Raw genomic sequence first — 25875 nt, 5'->3', positions numbered from 1 at the left:
ACTCTCCTCTTTCACCTTTGCAGCCTTCTTTCTCTCAGTGTAATATTTAATTCATACGAGAAGTGCACTTCGGTCAATTGAAGCCTAAAAACTGCCGTTCCCTGGATTTGCCCGGTGCTCCATCTCGTTACCGATGGTATTTCTGGCGTAGGAAAACATTAAAAGATCCTCCAGCAGCTAACTTTTCAGCGCATTAAATGAAAAAGCATCCTTATTTTTGTCAGCGCTCAGACGCAATCCAATTATTACACTAATAATCCTCGTGTACTTTATACTTTTATTAAATAATCTAAAATGATAATTTAATTTTCTAAAAGAATTTCATCTAATAGAAAAACTGTGAATTAAAAAGTAAACAAAAATTATTTATAAAAATAAAAAGATAAAGCTAGAGCAGTAATTATGTGCTAGGACTTCATAGTACAAATAATTCGTTGAAAACCACTAATGAGGGTAGCTCTGTTATCGAGTAAAATTGTGGTAATTGAACTATTTCGCACGACGAGTAATTTAGGAGAGTATATCCTAGAATTTTCAAATTTTCGTTCTAATTATTAGTTAGCAAAGGATAGCGAATACACGAAATTATTTTAATTTGATATCGATCTTACCAAATTAATTAAATTTTTTATTTTCTTAAATTTATATATATATATAATGATGTCATAATTAATGTTTTAACGAAGCTTATATATATATATAATAACATAAAAATATTGCATCGAACAAAAGTGTATAAAACTATTCGTTTGATAAACTGAAAATTCTATATAAGAATATTTAAGGACAGAAATGAAATGTTTGAATAAGTTATTACCTCTTTTATCAGGGCGTGAAATTTGTTTTGATTACATAAACATAACTATGTACAAAATTACATCGATTATTGTTCTGTGGAAGAGGGTAGATCTGATTATCATAAGAAATAAATTATAGGAATAAAAGTAGCTTGTAAAATTATTATATTGATTCATCTGGAAATCTAGAAGTACTCCAAATGATTATCAAAGTATTACCGAGCTCTTTAAAATATGGTTTGGATAATTAAGAGGAATAGTAAAAAAAGAGTTCACACACAATTATTCATCAATTAGTTTAACGAGACGATTGGACTCTGTGGAATCCTTTATATTGAAAGCTGACGTAAAAAGCATCCATTTAACATTGCTTTTCTTTTCTCCGTCAAAAGATTCTTTTCTCTTCTATGTCCTTTATTCTTTCTTTCGTTCCCTCTCTTATTATTATTATCTATACTCCTTCTCCCTTTCTCCTACATTTTCCTATTACTCAAAATCAGTTGCCATTTCAACTGAAAATATTTTAATGCTTCTTCTTATCACTAGAGTTTTCCCTTTCTTCGTCGCCCTCTCTTTTAACTATTTTCCTTTAAATCTTTTTATTTCGTTCCTTTTCTGCCCGCCCTACCATTTACCTTTCGACTTTTTAGTTTCCCCTCTTCCCTGTATTTACATTTTCTCTTTTTTTGTCATTTTTTCTTATTTCCTTTGCCCTTTGCATCATTAAACTGAACTATAAAATCATTCACTCTATTGAAAATTATTTAACGCTCTCGCATAAAGAAATATCGGTAATAAGACTCAGGATGAACCTTTAAAAAAGCAGACTGCAAGCCTCAATTGATTCAACATTATAATCGATAAAAGCTTATCTTGTTTTTGCAATAACTAATTATTCATTGATTCACGAATAACTTGACTTAAAAAATATGTCTATAAGAAAGCATGGATTATTTACTCTAAATATTCGATTTAATAATGCTAATTAAACTATATAATCACAAATTTATATTCCCTGGCTTTATTTAATTAAAAAAATATATTTATTTCTAATTAATATTTTAGTCTCTAAAAAAATTACATGTTTGATTTAATCATTACGAAATTTGGGTAAGAATAAAAAGAAACCTAGGGATGAAACTTACAAGTCGTGAAATATCATACTGTTTATGTAAAAGCAATGGCAGATAAGTAAAACGTTATGCAGTGACTAAGCATATAGTATACTGGCGATCAATTTTGATTAGTTCCACTGGCAGTTTACCAGCTGAATACTAGAATAATACTTGGTTGTATTATGTTACTAATACAACTGCAGATGATTGAAACACTTATCGAACAAAGTGACAGGCCACGATTTAAGACCGGTGCTAAATCTGGATGTCTATATTACACAAACTGAAAGTTTCATGCACGTTGAATTAAAGCGAATAATAGATATGCTCGACTATACATCCAATCGCTGCAAATTACTTGATTGACCTAACATGAATTAGTTAATAAAACAGTGTGTGAATCAATTAATAATAATTACTTAATTCAATTTATCGTACACTAATAAAATGCATTTAGTATTTAGAAAATAATTTTAATGAATTCTTGTTGGATATCAATAGTATTTATATATTTAAAAAAATGAACACAAATTAGTATAGACATAAATTAATTATTTGATTAACTATTTTGGTATCAACACACATATTAATTTTAGTATTGGGACAGCAAATGGGCCAATCAGTGTTTATATATAGCTCAGGGGTATATATATAATAATAATAAAAAAAAATATAAACTTTTAATATTTTAAATTTAGTAGCTATTTAATTAATTGTCCGTTTATATTCTTTGTTAAGGATATTTATTCATTTGTTCGTTATTGCTGTATTAAATGTATTCTTAATCGACAGAATAATAATCTTGTTAATCAAATCACTTTTACGATCAATTATTTTCAATTAGTATAATTAAAAGCTGGCATTACACTCTTACTTCTTAACAACAAAACTTTTCATCATTTACTGTTTTTATTCTTCGTCAGACGCTAAAGTTTACCAAGAACGCTTTTGTCTTTTCTTTAAGAAGTTTTTCTCTTAGAATCTGTGCAACTAAAAAGCATAAATTTGTCACGTGTGTCAATTGCTTTTCTTCTTTTTCACTATTTCTTCCATTGCCTTTACACTCCGGCAATACGCGTAGAAAGCAACGATTAAAAATACAAGCATTTGTGTTCTCTTTAATTCATTCTTTAAAATTACATTCGATATTCAACATAATAATATCAATTTATTGCTCTGTTGAAAATAGTTTCCTGATATTTACTTTTACATTTTTTAAACATTTCGTACTATTTCCATATCTTTCTTTAAAGTTGCATCGCGTGCGATGTAGAATAAAATATTTTCTTGTTTTTTTATTCAAAACAGGTCAGATCCGAGTGACTTTTGAAGCAAAAAAGGAAAGAAGTTTAATTTGAATTTCATTTTTATTCGGAAACCGATTACTTTGCTGTGATCCGTGGGATGTAGAACCCACTGGCTTATTCAGAGAGTTGAAAAATATACACATGCGCGAGAGACCAAATAAAATCACGGCCTTTGTTTCATATTCTTTTTCTGTTTTTAAAACCAGCCGTTGCGATACTCGAGAGGTGCATCAATGCCAGGAAATAATGTTCTAAAAAAATCTTAAAAGACACCGTTGTTATTCCCCGAAAAATCAATGGAAAATCTGTTTTTTGTCAAATAAATTTGAAAAAAAATAAATACTCACGGAAAAATGTTACAACTTAAGCAAAATTATCCTGTTTTGCCCACATGTACTCTCTTTGTTCTATAAAATATTTTACAACTATTTTAATATATTAAAAATTATATTCGAATTAAAGTAATTGCCTAAAGAATGGACATTAGGAACATTGGTAAAAAAATTAAGAAGTTCGGCTATATAATTTCAATGCAACTGTAGTGATTTAAATATTCGAAAGTTATTTATTATTGCTATAATAAACCCTAATAAAAAAGCTCCATTCTTTCTGTGCCAGTATGCTCAACTAACAAAGTAATGAAGCACGTTACTTTAATATCTTTATTTTCATTTACACTCTCGCTGCTTATTATGCTGTGATAAACCTAATCTATTTTTAAAAGTTCCTTCTGGCTACAACAGTTGCTACTGAAAAAAATCCCTTGTGCAACAAACTAGATTCCGCTCTATTTTAACACACCTGTCGTCACTAAGATCGTTTAAAGTAAAAGGAAAAGTTTTCAAATTCTACAAAAATTCTTTTTGGAGAAAAATTTCTTTGATTTGGCCTAAAATCTAAATTTATTTTATTATTAATTATTTCTACAAAATTGTGCTTAAAACGATAGTCAATTAATTAATGATGTACCTACTGCTGGAGTTTTTTGTATTTAGTAGTTAGGAGAATTTTAATGAGATCGATATAAGCGATTTAGTTTTTGTTGAGAGGTGATGGTGTAATTCGTTGATTGGTAAAAAGGAATGGAAATAGTTGGGGAACCGATGAAAAATGAGAGGAAGGGATATCAGTCGCCTACACTTCGCATTTGGAGCTGAATTGGAGGCTGATAGGAATGTAAAGGGTCAGAGTTATACTTCCATACAGTTTCTAGTAGCCTATAGGGAGCAAACTAGTAATACAGGACATTTTCAGTATATTCCACGACAGGATTTGCCATTAGCAACATGAATTCTCTTTGCGTAGATTTCATCGTGCTGTAATTGGCTTTTCCCCATTTCCCAGATTACGCTCATACAGATCCCCCTCCCTCTCATGGATCAATCACTCCCCTTCTCATTTCTGGATAGATGCTGCTATAAAAATTTTCAGTTTGAGTTTCTCTCTCTCTTTCTTTCCCTATTCGTCGAAGATTAAAAGAAAACTCTAGTATAAAGAAAAAACTTTCATATCCACTCTTTAAATTATCCTTTGCTTTTTCATCAATCAGATTTGATTTCCTCTTTCTTATTAGCGACTTTAATTCAAAAACTTTAAATAGTATGCTGTAAAATTATGTTTGAACTCTGATAGTTTCAGAAGGATCGAAAATTTACTTCTTAATATAAAACATTCCTGATTAAACTATCTACTAAGAGTTACGGGCAACTAATTAACAACTGGATTATAAAGTTTGAAATTCTTCTCTCTCATGCTTCTTTATTATTCAGTATACTAATTAACGAAAAGCAATCAAAGGAATAATTTAAAAATATATTAATGGATGAAATGAACAAATAATTACTGTACAAAGATAAATAGATAAATATTGCCCCCCCCCCCCCTGTTTATTTTCTATCTAATCGTGAATTAACGTGCCAACTATATCAGCAATAGGAAATGGAATGGGGGAGGAGTTAGTACAATAGTAGCCCCGCCTATTGAAGCTTGCCTGTTATACATTTTTGTAATAAACTTGTTTATTATTGGAAATTTTGCAAAACAGTACACTTTTTTTCAAAACAACAGTTCTTTATCAGTATTTCCGGGATAATAAAAATTTTTCTAACATTCTAAACGCGGTGAGGAAAGCTATAATTTAAGCCATCTAAATGGGCGCGTGAGTCATACCGTTAGCTACCTAGCGCGAACCAACCAAGCAGAAAGCTAAGATACAGAGAGCTTTTTTTCCAAGCTTATGAGTATCGATTAACCTGGTCACTCGTGCAATAGATAAGACATGACCCCCTGTACGAGCGCTGTCTTCAAGACTAATAGGTTTACCGCTCGAACAAATCTTCGTGAAAATCACCTCCCCCCTTAAAAAATGGTTGTAGTTAAGTGCCTATTAGAGTCAAGGAAGACGCTAGTAGGTCAGAACAAATTAAAGGGCGTATAAAGTCTAATCAAATAAACGCGACTTAACTACTAAAAGCTTGTAATCCTTTCTTTATCATAACACTATTCTTTTTATGAAAAAAGTTAGAAAACATTAGTAAATAAACGTATTGCTATAATCTGACTTGAAAAAAGAAAACGTTTCAATAAAAAGATAAAGGAAAGTAGTAAAATTGTATGAATAAAAGGTAATTTTTCTTTTGATATCAGGTGATAAAGATAAGTTTGAAGCCTTTAAAAGAAATGCCCAAAGAATTCACAAACGTAGCTTTAAAACAGGTATTGAGGATAGTGTGAGAAGAAGCATATCGAACGACTACAAGAAATTCGAGTCAAGTATAAATACTGTACAAAAGAAGTAAAACAAAAAGTTTCTATATCAAGAGAGAAAACCTGATCAAGACAAAAGGTGAGGAAGATCTTGGGAATATTGGGGGACAACAAAAAGAAAAAAAGCAATTTTGACAGACCCTATTCTTGATGAGATATTTAAACAAAAATAGGAAATCAATAAAATTAAGGTGGTAAGACGAGAAAGATAATATGAAAAGAAAAAAGATGCAAGAATGAAGTAAGTAAAGTTCAAAAAAGAAACTTAAAATTAAAAATATAATCTGCGAAATAAAAATGAGGATTAAGGAAAATAGGAATTGATAGACTTTATTTGTGACAAAATAAGTTAGAAAAATAAGGAGCAGATATTGTATAGGAAGAATCTTACAATCGAAAGAGAATAAAGAATTCTATGGTGAAGCAGGTGGGCAAGGGAAGGAAAATAAGGTAGAGGTATTTCAATGGAGCAGATATATATATATATATATATAGTATACAAACTAAGATAAACCTGGAGAGAATGTAAAGGGCCAGTGGGGCGGGGGAGAGGGGGGGGGGCAAATAAAGGAAAATAAAGCTTGTAGGAGGTTTTATTGCAGCTTAGCACAAGTCCTGGTATTACTGTGCATCCGGGATGCAACTACCGCACTTGCTGCACTGTACCTGGTCCGTTTCTACCTCCTTCCCCACACCTCTTCACTAATGTTTTCACCAATGACACTATAACTCCAGGAAACTAGGACATTTGGCTGATTTTTATTCTCACTGAGATTTCATGCTGAAATTCCCACTACTTTTATTCCTATTTTTCCCCTTGTATTTTTCTCACTCTTTCCCTTTTTTCACCTGTTTTTATTTCGTCAATCATGGAAACGGTTTTGTTACTTCATCTGTGTTTTTCGTCCTCGCAATTCATTTCTAGAGCGCTTAAATTCTGCTGTTTCCAGGTTTAATTTCAATCGTGGCTTTTTCATATTCCATTTTGTAATTCTTATTTGGTTACACGATATTCTCTCTTGATGGTTATTTGTCATTATCGATTGGTCAAATTTCCGATGCAGTATTTGTATAATTAAATTTAAAATAATTGATTTGCTGAAAGTTTTTTGTACTTACAATTTTTGTTACGTGTTCCTGTATGAGTAATTCATTGTTCTGATAAATCTCTCTCAATATAGTCAACGATAATTAGATAGATCACGTATTTGCACAATGCTCGAAACGAGCTAGTCTGTGAACTGAAGGGCAAGCTTGTTGTAAATCGATAAGGGCGGCTTTTACTTCTCATTTATTTTCTCTACTTTCTAATCTAAGTCTCGATCGTGACTTTTACTTTTGACCTTTTATCACGATTTTCTTGTTTTTGTTTCTAATTTATTTTTAGCGTGTAATCATTTATTTTTTATAATTTATCTTTAATTACTTTTTAACCTATTCTTTCAAGTGATTCATTGTTTCACAAGATCATGATTTGTTTTGAAAAACTATATATAACATAATAATTCTTCGTACGATATATTCTACTTATTTTTAAAGTTTCTTAGCTTCATAAAAATATAGTATGATTTCAACCATCTTTAATTTGCCATTCCTCAGCTGAATTTCTTATATTTGATCATCACTTATATTACCATTACATTTTGATCGTGGACAATGTTTTCTCAGTTGAAAGTGATCGGTATCCTGAAGCCTATTCTGAAAAGAGATCTGACGATATTTGAGTTGGCCCCTTTTTCTACTTAAGATCTAAACACGTGCCACTGGGAATCACGTTCCAGTATTTCTGTCCGCGTGAACACGTACCTTCGCTAATTCCTGGCGGCGCAATCAGCGGTGAGAGGAAGACGCTTGCTGGAAATGCCAAGTACCAGCAGTCCAGGTGCGGCTACGCGTCGCAGTTTAAGCAAATAGCTCTCTTTTCCACTTCCACTCAGATGAAATTGCTAAGGATATGCTGGAGGAACTTGTCTTATTTTCAATTCCAACGTTTCTACCCCTAAATATCCACCCCCTCTTGATCATCCCTCATCTGTCGCCTTACTGAGCTATGAGTTCTCGCGAAATGACAATTTATGGAATTAAAAGTAAGCCACGAGATAAAGTGGGAAAACAGTCGTAAAATATAAGTTTTTACTGCGCTTATAAGTTTTATCGGAATTATAATTCATATCTGTAGTAAAAGATAACACAGAATTTAGTATGTTTGAATGAGAAGGAGCAGCTTGCTGATATAGTTTTTTGATTGGAAAGTCCTATACTAAAAGTAATAATAATTGTACATTCTATAAAATTACTCTTTTAACTTGATTTCTTAATTTACTATATTGACTGGAGATTTTATTATATCCAATGAAAAGCAGAAACACACAATAAATATCTATAAAACATAGTGGGCTTAAAAGTAATGATGGGTATATTATTATATAAAGTTATTATTATCTCTTATAGTATTGTATAGTTTGGTTTTGATAAACTAGAAAGTAATATAAATGCGTTTTTGAGAAATCAGAAAGCTTATTCGCAAAATCCATGGGAATGCATCCCCTAAATATCTCTCTTTAAATATACGTGTTATATTCAATTACCCTGATTTTCGCTTCTGTTTTAGCTTGACGTAGAATATCCGGAATTACAATTGTCACCGATATATATAGATATGGATGAACATTGCTGCATCTCTCCGATCATCCATTATTCATGGAAATAGCGCTTTGCGGAAATAAAAATATAAGAAAGTCGTAGTTTTCGAAAACCGTCCTAATAAAATTGCCCCAACTGTTTTCCGATAAACTGTAAGCGATTATTTAAAAAAACAAGCTATCAAAATATTAGTTATTTAACACAATTGCGGTTTAAAAAATTAAGATTATAGTGATATAATAATAGTAATATAATCTCGGGATAAGAAAAGATTTTAAATTTAGTTTATTTTTAAATAATGATAATAAGAAAATATATTCTAATGCTCTAAAATATTTTTACAAAGATCGTAAGTAAAATTTATAAAAAATTAAAGTAAAATCTCTCTGAAACTAAAATAGTGAATTTCAAAATAAGTTTCAACAGACAGGATTTTGTTCAATAAAATACAGCAGCTACATCTTCTTTTTATAGCTGGCATTTGTTCTTATACCTTTAGAGAAAATAAGAGACTGGACAAGTGCACTTAGTTTGCCCTAGCTAGTCCTGGATACTCCTTGCTGTGGAAACACTAATACGTGTGTTACAGGATGTCTGTATTCATTTTCCTCCCTTTCTCCGCTTTAGCCTATACTAAATATAACATTTTGTAAATTGGTATCCTCTCTCTCTCATTTTTGTTATATAGCATATTACCTTTATTATCCAATTATTTTATAAACTTTGTCATAAATTTATTAGGTTTTTAATTATTATTGCAATGTATTATATTTTACAACAAATTTATTTTTATATATCCCTTTTTGCTATAGTCTTGTTGTGAGAATTAATTGTCTTTTATTTTTTAATTTTAAATATATTTTTATTACCGCTTTTGCATCTGTACTATATATGTTTGATACATCATTTTCTATCGTACAAAAATTTTCTCACCGATTGCACTTCAGTGTTTTTCCACACGAAGTATTCCCTAGGTACACACTCCAAAGTTTTTCTACTCACTCAAGCTCAAGTGCAGTTGAAAATTAAAAATTTACGAATTGCACGGCAACCCAAATCTACGTCTCTCGAAAGTTAATCCTTCGTGATTGGCTAAAGCGCTAAAATTCGTAAATTTCATGATTTAAAATATCTAATTGTTTGAAACTGCTTCTATCTATTGCATGATGAATATATCTTACAAAATATACCATTAAAACTAATAATATTTACTTACATTAGCCTATTATCGTAGTCCTCAATGACGTTTGATTACTTTAATTTAGCTTATATGTAAAATTAATGAAAGTTATCTAACATTATCGATGAAGACTAACTTAATCCTCGATAGATTCAGACAATTTGATTGAATTACTTAAACGAACCATCTGCAAAAGACAATGCAATGTGGCTTTATTAAATTAAAATAAAAAAGCGGCTTAATGAATAAACGTTGATAAATGAACAAAAATAGAGGAAAAATGATTTTTCTATGGGTTATTTCTTTAATGAGAAAAATTGACAGTGACTATGATAGGAATCATTTGCACAGGTTTCGAGGAGGCCGAATGGCAGATCTAATAGGATTTAATCCGATCTTAAACATCTGTCCCGTGCAGTTTCGACGACTGATAATCCAACAATAGGATCGTCTTTGGTATAAACACGACGAAACGTCCCGTTGATTTTTCCCTGTAGTCAATAAAATGCATTGCACACTTTTCTCCGTAGTGAAAACGAGGGAGAGAGAGAGAGAGAGAGAGAGAGAGAGAGAGCGAGCGCGAGTAATGAAAGCAGGCAAATAAGATATATTTTACTTGGCTTTCTTTCACATACACAGGGAAATGACTCAGCCATAGGTGCGCGTGTAATGTAAATTAGTCGAAAATACTTTTTCTTTCTTTTGGATCCCAAAAATACAATATTTTCAAACGATAGTGGCTTACGAATGGCGAATTCGTAAGCTTTTCAGAGCTTGTAGACGATTTTCTCACCTTTCATGAAATTTTCACTCTTTACTCCAGATTAAAACGGATTAATATTCTCCTCACCACTTACATAACCTCTTGCTTGAAAAGTATTATTTTCTCCCTTAAATTCTAACCCCGCCCAACCTCTGGAAGCAATTTCTTTTCCATATCTCGTGGTTCTTCAACTCTTTCTACCTATTTTCTTTCTGGATTACAGGCACTCTTTTATCTCTTTAATCCAATCCTTTACATTCTTAAGATGTATTTTTGTCTCTCTACCTGGTTCACTTTTTTAATGTCCACCCTTATCTTTCCTCAATTTATTCTTCCTCGTCCCGAATAAGCAGTTGCCTCTATTGCTTTATCACTTTATCTTCTCATCCATTTGGTTTTATTAATAAGCATCATTACATTTTTTTTCTCTCTTAAATTCAGTCTTTTGTATCTCAAATAAGAAGTATATTATACTTTAATCTTTTTGCTTCCGCTCGTTTTATCTCTCTTTTTTTTATATTTTTTCTACTTTTCTCTATTCAGTGATTTTTCTTGTACCTTTTTGCATCTGCTTTTTATGCACGCGTAAAAGTATATTATATTATATCGCTTCCTATTAAAAAAAAAACTTCGTTTTAAATGCTAATGCTTCCTACAGGATCTTTTGCCCCTTATCTATACGCTCCTTAATGCCGATCATTTTTATCCGAATCCAGGTACAATGGAGTATTTTTTATATGCAAAACGTATGCAAAGTCGTAGGATAATCGATAAAAGACAAATTAATAGAACAAATTCCTTTGAGATTAAATTAATATTACTATGTCCTAGGCGTTTTATGTAATATGGAATTTCGCTGCTACTCTGTCGATTCAGTATTGATTTTTGCGAAATAATAAATTATTCCCAATGTATAATAATCAATATCCTAAGCGTTGTCTATTTTGAAGTTTGAATAAACTAAGTGACATATAGAAATTTGAACGGAGAATGAGAAGTGGATGTCAAATATTTGTCGTAGCTATATAAGGTCATACGAGGCTCGAACGATATGTAGCTCTTGGTAAAAGAGAACGAGGTGGTACGTAGATAGAAAAGGGGGGGATAAAATTATATTATCAGTAAGAGACTAAAGAATGAGTAGAGGTTTGATTTAATTGTGTCAGTAGTATGGTAATGATGAATTTCGCAAATCTCATCATAAGAGGTTCTTCATGATCGAACGAGATGCATGGTTGACAAAGAGCTAGAGTATAGGCGCTGGCATTTTTGAGGTCTGTAAAATTGTGACATCCCACGAGACTACGTGACTTTGCTATAAATTTTGTCTGCAACTTATATAGAGAAGCGTCGACGATGGTTCCGGGTCTTCCGGCCTAGAGAGAACGATGAATGTGTAATTTCCGGTTGTATCGATTTTCCAGTAGGCAAAACCGGTGCACGAATAACACTGTGCGGTGCCATGGAGCCTCTAAAAAATTACCGGCTTTCAACTGTAATTGGTGTGGTTAACTTGTCCATTTTTAAGAAAATTCACGATTAATCGATATAGAACCAAGTGAAATGCAGTAACGCTCTATTCTGGTATTATATGTTTTATAAACAAATTAACAGTAGCAAGATTCTATGAATACTAACGCACGGTTTGTACCTGGATGCTTCAACTGAAATTTTAATTAAAAATTCTATTACGAATGCATATAGAGTAGTAGAATTCACGTTATGTTTGTGGTACAATTATAATTCATTATACGAATAGCTGGACTATGTATATAGTATATGGGTGTGTGTATGATTTAAGTATAATATTTCTTACAGCTGATAGAACAAAATATAAATTCAATCTCTTTATGAAAGCTGCTTAATTGTGACTTTTATAATCTAATTATAAGAATGTTTTTTATTACTAATCCATTGAGGAAAAAAGATAGATAAGTATTATTTATAATCTTTGTCGCAAAGAAAGTGATTATAAATTCAAACTATGCTAAAACCCGTCTGATTAATAAAACACGAACGGCGCACGGATGTCGCCAAGCGTGTATGATTATCGATTGTTCCAATTGCAATTTATTTAATTTAATATGCAAATTTTTCTAATTGATTATCCAAGTACAAGAGGTTGATTCTATTAAACACATGTTTATTCATAATGTGCTTCCAACAAAACTAAAATTTATTCATTATTTTACTATTCACTTGCCGCAGTGAACATTCTTTTCGCACACAAGCTCCGACAGAAAGCTCCCTAACGATGACGTGATAAAAAGTTAGATAGGCGGTCAACTTTTGATTGAGGGCGCGACAGTTGTCTAAACAAGCACCGCTATACAATAATGTTATTTTTAATTTCTGAATTTTTTTATAAATACCGCATGCGTCCAAACTGCTTCGTAAAGACAGTTTTAATAAAAATTACAAATAGGATGGAAGACGTATAATCTAAAGTAGAGATTACGTTAAAAATATTACAAATAAATTCTACGTAGTATTAGTAAATAATTCAGATGGCACTTTTTATAGTGTATATGTGTGTGAGGTCACCTTAAGGTATTATTAATAAAACTTTAGCGTTAATACCGGTCGTTGCTCATTTGGCCAGGTCGTGAAAATGCTCTGGGTTATGACGGTATCGTTGTGAACTAGGTGGAAGCATTGAAGGCTAACTAAGTAAGTAAAAGCTTAAGGCCATTTGGAGCACGCGAGAAAGATTTTATCGACGCGACGAAATCGCGTCGAGCCGCAATTTAGCCGAATCGTTGGATCGTTTCACTAATGGAGAGTCTCCTTTTGGGCGAAAAGCAAGAAACCTGGACTGGTCTTACTATATTTGAAGAAAAAACAAGGAAAAGCAGAGTTCAGAGGGTAGATCGTTGATAATAGTGACCACCGACAAAGTTCCCCTGTTTTATCGTCTGAGAAACATTCTTTAATCACCTGGATACCCTACCCCTTCAGAACTCAGATTTAACATTGATAGTACAAAGATTCAACCAGATCTCGATCCTTTAATGTCAAGCAACCGAGGTCGACTCGAGCTCCATGATCGCCTTAATTATTTGTTGCCTTAGGCCGAGACAACGCTCGATTTTTTAAGTAAATTTTATCCTATCGAAAATATTTTAGTCGCGACTATTATAAAGCAGACAAGCTTTAATATTAATCAAACGATAAAACTCGAATTACTTGATCGTATAACGTGAATAATAAAGACTTTTCTCAATTTATTTCTAAGTTTAAAGTTGTCGCGATAAGTTTGTTCAGTTTGAATAATAAAGTATGAATTCTTGACGAATTTAGTGTATTCGTCTCTTCGCTAAATTCGTTATACTTTGTTCGCTTTGAAATTCAACAATTTTCTCGTGGTGAAGTAAGCGCACTGAGGTGTGCGTTTGACTGTGTAGGAGTTAAGAAAGGGGGTGGAAATGGATAGATAGACAGACAGAGAGTGGCACAGACATAAATAGAGATAGAAATAATATTCGTCATCATTCTAAAACTTCCACAAATCGAATTATTAGTTTCGATTTTGTATGGAAGCCTCTGTCTCACCTAGAGCATAGTACCTATAATAATATTAGATTTTTTACTCCTTCGAATTTCTGTGCCATTTGTATCGCATCGTGCCTTTAGTTATTTTTGCTGCAAGTGCACTCGATTTTCAATGTAGTCGCCCTGACAACTTTCATTTCATTCCCAGCACGAGTGCATCGATTTCGTCAGCCATGCACCTCCAAATTTGTCCCAACCTTCGTCTTTCTCCCACGTTCTCTTTTATCCCTTCCTAATTCTCGCTCCTTCACATCAGCCAATATACATCGATGCCTCTCGCATCTCTTGATTTATTCAATTGGATGCTACTGCTATTTTGTCGTCTTTCATTTTTATCGTTTTGAAAAGAAATCTGTAGGTTGCAGAAGTAAAGGCTAGAATTAAGTGATATGGAATATTGGAAAATAATCAATTATAGAAGGAGAAAGGTTTAGATAGAAGTGGAATAGACAAAAGCATTAGTAATAATAAAGAATGCAAAGAGACAAGGAGGAGGAAGAATATGTATGAATTTTAACCCTAAGCTGATACAATTTTTCAATTATATACAGATAAAAGTATAGAATTTCTAATTCTAATCAAAATCATTGTAAATTATATCAATAGAGATTTAATGAAATATTTAAATAAATAAGTTAACATTCAATTATTCATTTATCTTTGGGAAAAATAATACAACATCAGTCTAATCTTAACATAAATAATGCTAAAAACGGCAAATGTTAAGGAATACCAAAACGAAAAGTGGGCAGTTTATAATATTCTTTTTAGCAGAAGCAGTTAAAAATAAAGTAAATATAATAGGAAGAAGGAAAGAATCTTTGAAGGGTAGAAATTTTAGCATGACTGATGCCTGCAAAAGGATTTCCTTTATTACACTTTAACAATATCCCGAGGCAACTTCAAGAATCGAGCTAAAGATTGCGTGATTTAAAAGAAACGAAATTGTACAACCTATAATAGGTCTATTCCTAAAATATTTATGCTCAAAGATCCACAATTTTTTTTTAATATATTCGTTGAGTCATTCCGACCCTTTCGATTCAGACTGAAATATTTTAACAAATATTTTTTTTAAATTATGAAAAGTCTTTCAAGCTTATATTTACGAAGAACAGGATATCTCGATGTAAGAGGTTGGAAGTAAAAATGTTGGGTTAGAAAATTTACGTAAGGGATAATTTGCTGTAGCAAATGGTAAAATGGAAAATAAGCTTGATATTTTGCAGGAGTTGAAATTGAATTTTGAATGTATTGAGAGGATATCGTGTATTATGGCAGTCAGGGTGGGGGTGCAACAATACAATTGCTTCGATTTTCCGTGGAGTCAACGACTAGTGCACGTTGCACGCGAGGAGAATTCATTTCAGTAGTGGAGCAGTCGAAAATAATTGTTACATAAGGTCTACATGGATATAAAACGTTTCATTTAGAGTGTCTGCAGTTAAAAAAAAGCTTATCGATCGAAAACAAAGTGAACACTTAATTAAGGTTCAAACCTTCGTGTCAAGATTATTAAATTCTTGCTCGAAGTATAGTATACTATTATACTATGCAATAACGATAATTAAAAACATCCTTTTAAATAACTTTTTTCCTTTAATAAAAAAGTCTCTGAAATGTATCTTAAGGGGTGAATAATCTGAGGTAAAAGTCTATTTCTAAATAAAATGTCAGATGTAAAAATAATAAAATAAACCGATTGACTAATTTTTCCTTAAATAAAAAGAAATAGAGGTACCAAGGATAAAATTAAACACTATTCGAAAAATATCATGTTACAGGAATGATATATGACATTAAAAATTAATTCTTAGCTGTCACACTTCGTTAGAATAAAAGGTTTGACAAACTGGGATCATACAAGACATTAGTTGCTACAATTTTTTATGTAAAAAATCAATCTAGTATTCTGATTTGATAAGATTCTAACACTTTGTATATTTTTATCACTTTTCAATAAAAATTAAATTTAGGAGTGAGACAAAAATCTAAAACAAAAGAAGAGTTTTAAGTAGGAAAAATATAAGTTATAATGAAGAATGTAATCAGGTATAGTGTGAGTTTTTTATGGTAGATATAGATTTGTTTAAGGGATTGGGGGGGGGGGGGAGGCTAAACATATATATTGTTAAAAGTAAAGTGTAGGTCGATTAAACTAGGTAAGAGATCTGGGAGCAGCTGTCGACGAATTAGCTGCTTAATTCGAGTTGACCAATTTCCACACGTTGAGTAAAGTACAAGCCGCCGTTAATTAATCCCACGAGCTTAAATAGTTTAAATAGCGTCCCGACGATGCAGGGATTTCGTGTTCGTAGGGGCAACCGCCCCTCTCGGTTCAATTCACTTCACATCTCACCCTTACAAGGGTAACGAGTCGCAGTCTCCTAAATGCTGCTTTTGCAGTCTGCCGTTAGATAAAGGGATGAGGGGTAGAAAGGGGTTGTAGGTCCTTAGTATGCCGCGCGAACACCCTGAATATTGGTTAGGTACGTGCCCGACCTACCACAACCCCCCAGATACGTCACTTCCGACTGCCCAACGATTTTCCTCTTTCACCCCTCTTTCAACCCTCCGCACGTCTCTTTCACACTTTCTTCCATAGAACATTCCTTTTTAGCCATGTAAAACCATCACACTGCTTGAGAAAAAAGCTTAAATATTTTACTTTTACATTATTTTTATAACGAACTGTACGTCATAATTTTTCCATGGATTTTTAAACTCCGTTGTAATATAAGCTGTAAACAATTTTATATGATTTTTTAATAATCGTCTTGACAGCTTATGAATGCAACAATTGTGTACATTGAAAAATAAGAAAAATTCAGTATTCTATACGTTATTATAAAAAATTTGCCTGTGCTACCCTTTGGGTGCTTTATAATTGATTTTCGATATTAAACAAATTTGATTAATACTATGATTGTCAGTGACGTGTCAAACGATGCCAATTTCATGTCAAGGGTCATTAATAATCGGCACGCGAATGACTCGAATCTGACGTCATTAGCCAGTAGATATAGCTCTGATAATAATTGGATTTAATTCGAGTCATTAATTATATAGTAGGGTGTGTATGTGACATATCATAAGTATATACTGTAAATATAAAGCTGTTTTAGCTAGATATTCCTTTTCATTTCATTCCAAAACCACCCCTATTTTCTTTCTACGACATTTCCCACCTTCCAGAAATATTCCTCACTTTCCTAGCCACTCTTCGTTCGTTTACCTACTTGTCTCTTAGGATTTATGGTTCCATGAATTCTTCCTTTTACACTAGCTTCTTTCCCCAGTCCACGTACTCTACTGATTTTCCTGACAATTTTGACAAATGCTATTCTTCCAATTCATTATTAGTTAACATTGAGTTTTTTACCGCAGCTGTTTGCTAAATTTTAAAATAAAATTCTCTGTGTTTGTCACAAGGCTTGTGAAAATACAATTAAAGGGAAGTGGATAAATTTTATGAATTTTCGAAGATAAGCGAATGGAATACAAATTTAGTATGTACTGGAGAGGGAGTGGAAATAGAGGAATTCGAGTAAAATTCAATTCTTGAATTGACTGAGTTGATTGTGCAGTGGTAAAAAAGGGAGCATCGTGGCTTTTTTTGTAAAAAGAATCCTTTATGTGGTGAAATCTGGAAAGCATTGAGTTGGAAGGCCATTGAGTATGGGTCTCCCAAACGGCGAAACTTTTTATGCCAACTTTTCCAATAAAATCCCGCGCTGCCATTCATCGGATTAATTACGCAACCTACAATCGGACGAATGAGGCACAGTCAAATTTATTCCACTATATGCGGCCCAAAAAATTCTTTCATTCAAAATGTTTGGCAATATTGGTGCTTGCTGATTCGCAATGAATTCTCTAGCATTGCTGCAATTGTTTCAATCAAATAGTACATTCCAAGGTTTTTCATATTGTTGTGGATAGAAACAAGATTTATAACGTAGACGATAAAGAACAGGTAAACTTATGACTTACCTTTACGATATGATGGAAAGAAAACATAAACTTTTATATATAAAATAATCTAGTAAACAAAAACAGGAAAATTTTAGATACATGGATTAAAACTAACTTGAGAATTTTGCTATTGCACGATTGATTCGAGCTACTTTCTAATTCCTGTAAAAAAATCGAAAATTTAATTTAAATCGTTTCTTTATTTACTATGTACAATTATATAATTTAAGAATTCAGAAAATCTTACAAACGAATCGAATGATTGCAGAAATAATTTATCAAATGAACTAGAAATATTTTGACGACTTTGGGAAATGCGCCAAAATGCGGTGATCATACATTTACGTACGACGGTATGTGAGTTATAAGGAATATCGGAAAATGATTTAACCTATAGCACAGTAATTCGTCTATTATGAGGGATGGGGAGGGGGGAGGGGGTATTATTTATCTTAAAAATACAGAAGGTTATAAGGATTTATCGAAGAAAAGAAGATATTCTTATATAATTTACGATTTAATGGAGACCCTTGTAAATCAAATAACTCGACAAAAAGTAAAACGTGCTAGATTGTACAGTTATAGAAAAATTAATATTAGAAATTTTTTAAAAAATAATATATAAGAAGATAAAAAAGTGTAAGGACCAATATTGCGAACTGAATAATTTTCTTGCAGAAACTTTCCTGGCGAAGTTGCAGAAAGCGTGAAGCCTTCACCCCGACTGGGATAAGTTGAGAGAGGTGAGTAAGAACATTTTTTATGGAATAAATAAAATTTTAAGAAGTGTAGGCTCCGCAAAAGTTGGACGATAAAATCCACCGAAAAGAAATGACCGAAAGTTAGTGGTGAAGGGGGAAAGAGAGAGGGTGGAGGGAGGAGAGGGATGATAGAGCGAACGGTGGAAGTTGTTAAAAATAAATGCTTTTTAAGGGCATGTGGAAGGGAGGGGACATACTCGGGAGGTGAAATTTGTTGATCGTGAAAACTGACCCAACCCAAAGTCTGGTCGTCGAGGGTGAGTAGCCAGCATTGAGCCTTCTTATGGCTGGCGTAACCAATTTGGGAGTGCCATAAGCACGGAAGAGCTCGGAATTAGCGGATTTAAGCGTGTAGAGCACGCGAAAGGATCGTCAGAACCCTCAACCCCACTCACTGTCCATAAACGCAAGCTGCCACTCGTAATAATAATTTACGAATGGAAAAACCCCTATCGATTAGTTTCCCACAATCACTACACCTTCTTCCAAGTCCTCGAAGCACCCTTAATGATTAATTATATTATGGATAACAAATTTTTGTTATATCGAAGACAAATTTATTATCAGCAAGTGTGATTATCCTTTTAATTAAAATTGTCTTATTAATTCATTTTGTTTCCTTGGTGATTAGTAATTTTTCATTAATTATTATAATATTTGGTAAATTATAGATAAAGATTTATTGGTATAAGCACGATAATTTCAAGTCGTGATTACTGCACAAGAATTATGAGAAGCATGTCGATGAAAAGGTAAAATGGCAAATAACCAAAGACCGATGCGATGGAATAGGAATAAATCGATTAGGGATTCTTAATGTTGAGAAATACGCGAAATAGCTATTAAAAATCATATTAACTCTCGATCAAGCTGATGAACAGTTTAAAAGCAATTGACGCTTGAAAAGGGAGAAAATTGGATTATCGGATTTATTGCGGCATTTGTGGGATACTAACGGACTCAGTGCTTCACGATTGGTTCTTGCAAGTTTTCTCAAATAAAAAATTGCACAAATCGAAAATGCAAATCATTAATATAATTTTGTTATCAAGATTTGTTTTTTAAGACATTACTTTTTATTATACTTTATTTAACATATAATATAATATGAAATTTCTCATAGAAACATTGCATTCTAATTAATAATGTAATATAATTACTAGAAGAATTTTATTAAAATTGGTTTGGGAGTTGAAATATTTGCATTCGTTTAATAGAAACTTGCGTATTTGATTGGGTGTTCATAAAACCTTCCATATGGATATGAATAATTATACGAATTTTGCTTGATCTACATTTGGTTGCAATAAATTTTGCAAAATTTAATTAATGTTATCCAAAAATATGTGATATTTCTTTGAAAAATGAAATATTCTACTATCATTATATATTGCACGATGAATTAATCAGTACACAATTATTATTACAAATACGTGCATAAAGAATTCGCTAAAAAATATCTTTCTTAATTTTTAAGAATGGATCAGAAAGAAATAAGAAGGTAGAATGTCTTTATCAAAGGTTTTTCTGCGGGAGCTTGATAAATTACATTTGTCAACAATTTTGCGAGATAAAGAAAAAATATCGAGGTAATCACGAAAGTTAGATAAATTTTATTGGTGTGGTTACTAAGCTTTTTCCCTTTCTTGGGGTTGCTTTCAGTTGGTTTATAAGGTCTGGAAGACTTTGGGGGGAAGAGAGAGTTCAGAAAAGCTTGTTGATTAGTATTGGTGAAATAAGATCGAGTAAGTTTTAAAGCTCAATCGTAGCTGACAAATTAGTTTTTCGGGCTGCGTGTCACACCACCATGTTCTAGTCGCTGAGTCAGCTTCGTCAGTCAACTATTTTGTATCCTTCTGTTTCCTGAAAAAAGGGGGAAATATAAGATGAAACGAAGACAATGCTTCAATATATATATATATATATACCTATCACAAAATTTCTCATTGTCAGAAATTTGCAATTAAAATTCTTAAAAATTGAAGCGAGCTTTGATAACGGTATAGGCTATATCAGAGACGAAAAGCCATAAGTAAAAATGATTTATTCCACATTTCCATCCCGTAAATCAATTCTGCCAGCAATTTAAAGCTTGATAGTGGGGGATGGAAATAGGGAATTCAAATTTAAAGCGATAATTTTATCCTATAAATACTCAATGGTTTCAACATTGAATTGTTCTCCCTTTATCCGTTCATCGATAATTAATTATCTCTGAATATTTTTCTTTCCAATAAATGAATTTCGGGTTCCGCATAAAGTTTCTGTAGAATAATTAATCCCTCTCTATTTTATATTATTTCCATCTCCTATTATTGATAACTTCATTTTCTTCAAACAATAATAATGCATAATTTTGCTTATTTAAATTTAAGGTAAATAAAGCATTAGCTATATAAACATATTCTTTTGATTAAGTTGCTAGGTTAAATTTAATAAAAATCATGCTTACTATTATAAACAGTATAAATATTTAAATCGAAAAATTATTGAATTTAAATAGCAATAAGGATTCTGTGAAGAGAATCGAGCTATATAACTGAGAATAAAGTCGAAGCTTTTTCGTTGAAGATCCAGAGTATTTCTGGTTATAGTGAAATGTTTTGGTGGCTTTTGATTTTGTTTGGGAGTCTTGCCAGTATGAGTGGGCACCATTGGAATAATGGCTTCATGGAGTGTGTAGTGAGTTATATCGCATCGAGAGCTTACTTCCGGTTTCATCTACCGTCTATATAGAGCGAAAACTACTAGCTGCATTTTGCATTGAGCTGAGTATATGCAGCTTGCATCTGCACTGCGAGGTCCTGCAAAGTCCCCTTTTCTAGTTACCACAGATGAAACCGCTGATAAAGCGAACGACCTGTTGAGATCAATGCAGTACGAAATGTAAAGGCACCGGAAATCACGTCGTACAGAACACAGAACCAAGTACTACTTAAAGTCTTTTAATTATCACCACCAATGATCTTTGACTGCCAAACTAGTTCAGGATCTTCATTACAAACATACTATTCCTAAAGATTTCTTAAGGAAGAAAAAAGTACCATACAATTTTTGTCCTATGTGAAAGAAAGGAAGCTTTTTTCAGTCTACTTACCATTGTTTTTTCACAATGAAAACTGTATTTAAAATATTAAATAAAATAGAAAATAATTTGTACAGATTTTGTTTGCAATATTAGAGAATGTGGAAATATTGTTATATAATGAGAGAGTGTAGAAGAGAAATAGGATTTTCAAATATGAACCACATATACTTTTTAGAAAAGAAAATTCAATTACAAACTGAACAAATGGAATTTTAAAATTTTCGTCAACAGTTGCTGTTATAAATCATTATTTTCCTATTAGACATAAGTTAATTCACATTGACTACTATTTGTTCACCGGCAAACCTGGAGTTTATACAGTTATCAAATTCTTATTACATCTTTATTCGAGTTTTTATTATCTCCTCTTTTATTACCACGTGTCGAAGTTTCAAATTAAAGATTTTACGATGCTCGATGGGAATGGTGATATTTCGCACGCGCGTTACCTCGGCACTCCATTACTCTATCATTTTACCGCAACCTCTAAATCGATTCCTGTCAACCTTGAAGACTGCTCAATGTCTCTCTGTGACCAACCCAGGCTCCTTCCGCTCTTTGAAATACTCTAAGCAATTTTCATCATACAAATCTCCAATTTGGATATAATACTCCATTTATGTATATTATACATATATACGTATATCGTATCTTATTTTACTTCTTGTGCACTTTTCTCATGTGCAAATGAAATTATTTATGTGTATCTCTATACTTGTGTTAGAATTATCGACTGATAATAAACAGGAAGAATAATCGTACCGAGTGATAATATTGTTATTTCTACGTTTTAATTAAGCAAAAGTGTTAGAAATAGGAGAAACTTTATTCAAATAGGATTTTAATAATTGCTGGCTGCACAATTTCGTACGGAGTATAATTTTTCATGCTAGGAAAAATGAATGATATGTTCTGAAGCGAGAGGATAAAAAAAGTAGGAATAAAATGTTGGTTTTGTAGGGATTGAGGAGTAGGGAGATAAACACGAAAAGGGTGTACACAAAATGAGAAGACGATGATAGAAAGAACCACACACACACACACACACATAAGAAATTAGGGAAATATAAAAGTAAAGAGATTGAGATAAGGAAGGAATGGAAAGATAGTTGAAGGGGATGACCGGTTAGAAGGAAAAGAGAGTTTATTGGAACGAGTAGGTTAAAACTGATAATGATAAGAGATAAAAGAAGGATGACAATGTAAAGAGGGAAGAAATGATAAAAATATATAAATATTCTGTATAAGGGGATATAATATAATATATGGATCGATGTTGAAGGAAGAGAAAAATGATTATAAGTAAGAAGAGACGTGCGGATAGAGTAAAATGAGATGACGAAGGGAAGAAAAGGAAAGGAATTAAAGATGAGTAAGTCGAAGCTTGTAATGAGTAAAACGCGGAATCGTATCAACTGACTGAAAGATTGCGTGCAACGCTGCGAAATGCAACTTCCACCATATAAAGGCGTCGTCTACGGGCCAGTGAGAATGTCAACACGCCTCGGTGCGTGGGCGGAAGGTTACGTGGGCCGAACGGAGGTATACGAACCTATATTGCTGACGACGCGAACAGAAGAGAGGATCCGACTGACCTGGAAACAGGATCCCTCTTCAACCCCCACTTCTACTTCTTATATAACATCAAAAATCCTACACTAGTCGACAAAAGGGAAACTCGCCAATTCAATGATATCAGGAAAATGACTACTTATTTACACACACATAACCGTATTAATAATATCGCTAATGTTATAGATAATTTTTATAAACAGCAAACGTAACTTAATAGGAATTATTAACTTTGAAGTATTATATTTTTGAGCTGATTTAAATGTATGGTTAAATAATATATCATTTAAATCTTATTAATTGAGAATATAAACAAATATTATTTGTATGATATAGAAAAGACGATGTATTAGAAATATTAATTATCGAATTCCTTTTCGATTGGAATATAATCATTTCTTGTAAACTTTACCTCGAAGACTGGCACTGTACTATAAAAATCCGTAATTATTTTTCGGCTAATCCAATAATTAAAGCAAAATTCAGACATATGTCTAGCTAAAAAGGTCAAGCAGGACTAAAATATGCCATTTTAATTTTCTTATTTTTAAAAGTTACATTGAAATTTTAACACGTAAAATAAAACCATAAATAAAGAAAAGTCAATATTTTTATAGAAAATTATTGTAATATATTTCAAATCGAATAGCATAAAATGTATATACCAATGAAGTATTATTATAAAAAAAAATTAATGAATAAACACACAAGGAGTTTAGGAATACTGAGATAAAATTTTATCTCGATATGAAATTATTTAGTTGGGTCGAGCAGAGGTATTATTGCAGGGGGGGGGGAGAATAAGAAAGAGGGGAGACTAAAAGGTGGTAAAGAGAGAGAGAGAGAGAGAGAAGAAGAAGAAGGAAAAATATGTATATATAAGAGAAAAAGAGAGAAGGTGTATCCGGCTTTGCAATTCCTTCTGAAGCTTGGCAAGAGATCCTATCGGCCGTTCCAGATTCGCTGGAGTGTAGTGTGCACTTGCATCGTGTCACCCAGCATTATATCAGATTTTTCGCTGAATCAGAATCTATCGTCGGAAGATGATGGATAAATAAAGAACTCGTTTGCTGCTTCTCATTTATTTTTAATCTTCCGCCTTCGTTTCCCTACCCCTCATCCCTTCGATCTAGCCAACGTCACGCTCTTCATCGATTTTCTCATTTTCTCAGAATTCAATGACTCTTTCATTACATCCTATCTGGGATCTAGAAAAATTATCGACAAGACTCTCTATTCTACTGTTTATCCTACATTTTACTTTGTTCTTTCGGATATCCATAACGAATTAATTATATATAAATCATGTTCCTTTGAAAATTCTTTTACTAGAAACTTCCAGCTACTGGAAATATAATTTTATATCTTAATTTAATAGGAGTTACTGTATTCGAAAATTATATCTTATCGGACTATCTTTTACATATACACATTAATTTAATTTATTTTAATTTCCTTTAAAACATCATAAATTTCGTAGATAGTACAAATTTTTTAAGCAATTACTGGGTATTCTCTACATTTATATTATGGTTGTCGTTCGATCGGGAAACGAATTTCTCCTCTCCTCCCTTGCGTGAATGAAGAAAAAATCAAGAAATAATTTATAGTACTTCTAAAGCTAAAATTAGAGAATCAATAATCGATATCCTACTTCCACCAATAGCTCGATTGAAATAAAATCGCCTTGATCGAGACTCCATTCCAATTAAAAATTAACTATTTCCGAATCTCTGTCTGATTGACATTGTCTCGAATGATATAGTTTTATGACAAACAATAGAAACATTTATAATATTTTTAAATTTCAGCTCTGATGAAAATGTGCTACAACCACTAATGTTATATACAATGTTTAAGTACAAAATTAAATAATAATAGAAAATACGATTTTAAATGTTCTACGTATTAAGAGAAATTGGGATTTTATAAAAATAAATTTCTGGAGGCTATTAAGCTGGACTGAGAAATTTGTATTTGGCACGAAACGACGGATTGAAAGGCAAAAATTTACGACATCCAGAGAAGCTTTTTCTTTTGGAAAAAGACGAACCATTGCGGAAAATCGTGAAGAGCAAGAAAGGAAAGTGGGGAATAGAGAGATTTGGCGAGAGGGGGTAGTAAATCGAAAAAAAGAAGGAAAAAAGGAAAGGATCGTAATGGCCAAGACAGGAAATCGGATGAAAGTTCTCGCGACCATGGAGAGTCCATCAGATATTTTTCCGCCTTACAAAGGAAAACTGAAGTGAATGTCGGAGTTGAGTGAAAAGAGGAAGTGATGGGAAAACCTTGGAAAAATGCACCGTAAGAAACCAGTAATGTACTGCGTCTGAGGGAAATCGAACTTTGCATTATG

At 32.3% G+C, this 25875-nt stretch overlaps 1 protein-coding gene across 11 annotated transcripts in view; it reads left to right on the top strand.

The window, feature by feature from the left end:
- The window catches only part of Oamb (Octopamine receptor in mushroom bodies), a 110477-nt gene that overhangs the window by 7914 nt on the left and 76688 nt on the right, over positions 1–25875 (top strand). For 10 of the 11 annotated variants that reach the window (XM_066731294.1, XM_066731298.1, XM_066731306.1 and 7 more), the window contains one exon: positions 18777–18841. The exons of the other annotated variant lie outside the window; for it this stretch is intronic. The gene's annotated coding sequence lies outside the window, so the exon portion shown is untranslated. The remainder of the gene's footprint in view (positions 1–18776; positions 18842–25875) is intronic. 11 annotated transcript variants of the gene reach the window in all.

Source organism: Prorops nasuta, unplaced genomic scaffold (assembly GCF_024137725.1).
Source record: "Prorops nasuta isolate Cenicafe-Biocafe unplaced genomic scaffold, Cenicafe_Pnas_1.2 PNAS00008, whole genome shotgun sequence".
In the NCBI taxonomy this organism is placed as follows: Eukaryota; Metazoa; Arthropoda; class Insecta; order Hymenoptera; family Bethylidae; genus Prorops; species Prorops nasuta.
The sequence above is the reverse complement of the archived record's forward strand: the minus strand, read 5'-3'. Positions and strand labels throughout refer to the sequence as shown.